The sequence below is a fragment of the Triticum dicoccoides genome, chromosome 3A, assembly GCF_002162155.2.
Source record: "Triticum dicoccoides isolate Atlit2015 ecotype Zavitan chromosome 3A, WEW_v2.0, whole genome shotgun sequence".
In the NCBI taxonomy this organism is placed as follows: domain Eukaryota; kingdom Viridiplantae; phylum Streptophyta; class Magnoliopsida; order Poales; family Poaceae; genus Triticum; species Triticum dicoccoides.
The window spans coordinates 713,576,232-713,581,583 of NC_041384.1; positions in this window are offsets into that span (position 1 = coordinate 713,576,232).

Sequence of the window (5,352 nt, forward strand, 5' to 3'; positions counted from 1 at the left end):
ATCGCCGCCCCTGCTCGCCCGCTGCCCCGGCCGCCCCTGCCTCGGCCCTCCACCGCCGCCCCCTGCTCGCCCGCTGCCCCGGCCGCCCTGCCTCGCCGTCCCGGCTGGCCCGGTGAGCTTTTTTTTTCATTTTTTTGCATTTTTTACTACTTGTTATGTGATAGATGCATGTTGTATGGATGAATGGATGGATTGATGTATATTGGTTAGTTATTTTATCATGATGATCTTGCTAAAAAAATGTTGTCAAATGTTGTCAAATGTATGTGCTAGATGCATGTTGTCAAATGTTGTCAAATTTGAAGAACAAAATTGGTATATTTGAGATGTTGTCAAATAGCTATAGTTTCATTTTGTGATGTTGACAAAATTGGTATCTGATGAGTAGTTATTTTATCATGATGATCTTGCTAAAAAAAATTGAAGAACAAAATTTGACACTTGATGAAAATTAGGATTTGAAGTATCATGATGATCTAAAACCTTGACTAGATGTCATTAGCAATATGATTTTTTTCATAGTTTGAAGTGTCAATGCTTTATGTGATGTGGTGCCATCAAATTTTTTGACTCGGTAAAATTTACAGGCTTTGTGGTATTTCATCTCCCTGGAGCCTTCGTCGTCTGGGTTTGGTCCGTGATCCTGCCGCTGCTCGACTACTTCCTCTACAGCGGAGGGTGAGCTACGAATCCACCTTAACCTCCTAGCCTCTTTTAACTAGATTAAATTTTCACATCAAGTCGCGTAACCTAGGTCTCCTGTCCGAAAGGGTTGCATCGATAAATATGCATTCAATTGCATATTTATCACCGCAGCTCTTTCGAATTGTCCTGCGCTTTCCACGGACAGCCCGAGGATGTGTAGATTGGGTACGTTGTTCATGCTCTACCCTGTTCCGAGACAAGATTTCGGCGGCGCCTCCCTGTTGTTCTCCGGATGCACATTCTCTCGGCATTTTGCCGAGACGTGTATTTGGAGAACAGCGGGGAGGTGCTGCCGAAATTTTGTCTCGGAACGGGGTAGAATGGAGAACATACTCAATCTACACATCCTCGGGTGGGATTAGGACCCATCTTTACCTATTAGAGATGTAGGTGGATTCAACGCGGTAGAAACTAAAAATTTGATGTGATTAATTTAAGTGAATCCTTAATTATGTTGTGTGGCTTGCAAAAAAAGCAGATGATGGCAGATAATCAGTGGATGTACAGTGGTTTTATCCTTCGGAATCGAGTAACATCAGAGTGGATCGCGAAAACCGATGTGTATTTGAAGGAGATATTCCGTCGTCCAATGAGAATTATCCCACCATGCCCCTGTGCGAGATGTGCCACACGTCACCGTAGAAATCAGACGGACATGAGTGAGCACATTCGCACACGCGCATATATGCCAAACTTTGACATGCCGCCGATAAACATAGCCGAGCAGGACCGTGGTAGAGAGGAGGTGATGCGACAACGCATCGATGGATATGAGGACGACGGGGTCAGGGACATGCTAGATGATGTCATTGTTGCAGAAACGGCAAATGCGACACCTTCAGAGAATGAACCGGAGGAGCCGGAGGCAACCGCAAAGGCCTTCTTGGAGGTCTTGGCCTCGTCGAAGAAATCTCTTTATGCGGGTGCGAAAATATCTCAGCTGGATGCCATCTCGCAACTGATTGCAGTCAAGGCTGAGTACGGCTGTAGCCAGAAATGCTTCGAAGCATTCCTGGGAGTATGGGCTAACAGCCTCCCTGAGGGTCATGAACTGCCGAAAAGCATGTACGATACAAAGAAAATCATGAAGGCACTCTCTATGGATTATGAGAAAATAGATGTTTGCCCGAAGAATTGCCTTTTGTTTAGGCACGAGTATGCGGATGACAAGTACTGTAGGAAGTGCGGTTCGTCTCGGTACATTGAGGTGGTCGGTGAGGATGGTGAGAAAAAGCAGCTAACCATCCCGTTAAGGTTCTTCGGTATCTTGATTTTATAAAAAGACTGCAGCGCCTTTTCATCACGAAGGAGTCTGCCAAAATGATGAAGTGGCACAAGGATGGTATAAGATACAATCCAAAAAAAATCATACATCCATCGGGAGGGGAAGCATGGAAGTCATTCGATGAAGAATACCCCGAGGAAGCAGCCGAGGCTGGGAATGTCAGAATAGCCATATCAGGTGATGGGTTGAATCCATATGGTATGTCGTCCAACCCATACAGCTGCTGGCCTGTGTTTGTAATTCCGCTCAATCTTCCTCCCGGTGCCCTAATGCAACGGAAGACCATGTTCTTGTCGCTCATCATTCCGGGGCCTGACTACCCGGGGAAGCAATTGGGTGTGTTTATGCAGCCGCTTGTGGATGCTTTGCACCATTCTTGGTACTTTCCGAGGTTGACATACGACCGGGATTTGCAGAGAAATTTCTTGATGAAAGTTTGGTTGCACTATTGCATGCATGACTTTCCCGGCTATGCTCTATTCTGTGGATGGTGTACAAGTGGTAAGATGCCATGCCCGGTGTGCATGCAGGCTCTGCGAATGATTTGGCTGAGTAAGGGTGGCAAGTATGTAGCCTTTGACCTGCATCGACAGTTCCTCCCTCCAGACCATCCAGACAGGGAAGACAAGAAGAACTTCACGAAAGGCCGGGTTGTTCATGAAGTAACGGAGATTCCAACATTTTCGGGGGCAGATGTTCTTGCTCAACTAAAAGCTCTCAAGCCTAAAGTCAAAGGCAAAGCCAAAGCCAAAGCCAAAGGCTTCGAGGGATATGGTGAGACGCACAACTGGACGCACATTACCCCCTTCTCGCAGCTTCCCTATTTCAACGACCTCAAACTTCCTTACAATATTGATGTGATGCAAACCGAAAAGAATGTGGCAGAGTCCCTTTTCCACACGATCCTCAACATTCCTGATAAGACGAAGGATAACGTAAAAGCTAGAGCCGATCAACAGAGAATTTGTGATACACCACGCCTGAACATGAAGCCTCCCACAGGCGGTCGAAAAAACTGGTTCAAGCCAGATGCTGACTTTGTCCTTAAACCGCCAGAAAAAAAAGAAGTACTTATCTGGCTAAAACAAATTTTGAAGTTCACCGATGGTTATGCATCGAATATAAGTAAGGGAGTCAATCTTTCAACGGGCAAAGTGACCGGCCTGAAGAGTCATGACTACCATGTATGGATTGAGCGGATAATGCCGGTGATGGTTCGAGGCTATGTCCCCGAGCATGTCTGGCGAGTGCTTGCCGAGCTTAGCCATTTCTTCCGCACGCTCTTTGCTAAAGAAGTAAGTAAAGAGGTGATTGAAAAATTGCATAAGAAGGCACCGGAGTTGATAGTCAAGCTAGAGAAGATCTTTCCGCCAGGCTTCTTTACTCTGATGACACATCTCATTCTGCACCTCGCAAACGAGGTATTGTTGGGGGGCCCTGTGCAAAATCGCTGGCAGTACGGCCCTGAGAGGCAGAACAAGCATCTCCGACGGAAATGTGGAAACAAAGCTAAGATTGAAGCTTCCATAGCTGAGGCAGTTATCCTAGAGGAGGTGTCAGACCTCAGGACATCATACTATCCAGACCACGTTCCCCATCCACATAACAAGGTGCCTCGATACAATATAGAAGAGCCCAAGTATCAACCCAGGCTCGATCTATTCAACGCGCAAGGTGGGAGGGCTGGGGCCTCGAAATCTTATAACATGCCACGACAAGAGTGGGAGGACCTCATGTTCTATATCTTGCACAACATCAAGGAAGTTGAGGAAGTGTGGATGAGGTAATACCACTACACCATTCCTTTATGTCTTCCACATCATCATGTTTCATGTTCACTTAGTCCCGGTCTAACACCGCTTATCTTTTTTTAGTGATTTCGTTCAAGAGGAATGGACGGGAGTGAATCCTCCTACTGAGGCGGAGGCACTTACTCTTCTCCGTCATGGAAACCCTGGACGTAATTTTTTTTTCCTTGGTTCATGGAGAAAGTAATTTTCCACACTCCCCTATTAAATACCTACTTCAACATTTATTAGTTAACCGAACTAATGCACGCAACAATTTCCATTATACTTGTAGGGAAAAGATCCGAACATATCTATGGATGATGAATTGAGATGGGTTTCCATGGTTTCCATGGGTTTTAACCCTGCCGTCATGACATGTAAAAAATATGATGTGAATGGGTATCGCTTCCATACAGAGGAGCACCAAAACAGCCGCCCCGATCCCAAAACTATAAATACTGGAGTGTACACCCCCGGTCAAAATTCAGTAGACTACTATGGAAGGGTACAAAATATATATGAGGTTAAATTCCGTCAGGGGCGTGAGACCCTAAGTCTGCCTGTGTTCAAATGCCGATGGTTCGATCCGCGGGAGGGGGTAAAACATACGCCTTCCATTGGTTTGGTCGAAGTTAAACCATCAACCGTCTATGCCGGAGCCGATCTCTTCATTGCGGCTACCCAAGCTACACAAGTATATTATCTGCCTTACCCATGCCAGAAAGTGTATCTAAAGGGTTGGGAAGTTGTGTTCAAGGTGTCGCCACATGGTAAGCTACCAGACCCGAATGAAGACGATTGCTACAACATTAACCCCATGACATACGAGGGAGTGTTCTATCAAGAGCAACCTGATGATGATGATGATGATGATGTGGTTAGAAACGATGACGCTAGACCATTGGGTGATGATGATGTGGACCCAAACATCGACGATGCACGGAATGATGGTGAGACCATTGTCAATGAAAATGACATACTTATGCTAGAAAAGTTAAACGAAGACGCTGACGACGAGGAAGAGCCTCCACCTCCGTCGGACAACGAAGATGATATGATGGATAGTGATGATGAGACGGACCGAGAAAGAGGTTACAACAGTGATGATTCATATGGGTTCTAGCAGATGTACGTTTCAAGTATTTTTTTCTATAGTTTAGGAATATGCCTTTTTATGCATTTTTATTAATGTGTTTATTATCATGCCTTTTCCTTCATTTCATTAATTTACTAATTGCTTTTTCTCTTTTCAATGCAGGTTCGTGGAACATGGGCAAGGGGAAGGCCGACGGCGTGGGTTTCCTACGCAAGGTCATCGGCCTGCCTAGTCGGAGTGGTCGAGCACGTAATCCTCCCCCTCGGCTACTTGACGATGACTCCTCACAGGGAGGTCGAGGGAGAGGTGCCCCTAGAGGAGGAGGGGCGGGGGGAGAGCCTCTAGAGGACGAGATGCTGGGGGGAGAGCCACTACAGGGGGTCGCGGCCAGAAAGAGCGCACCCTCACCGACTTAGGGGTGTTGTCTTCGAGGCCCTCCTCTAGTGAGGTACCCTCCTCTAGTGAGGTACACTCTA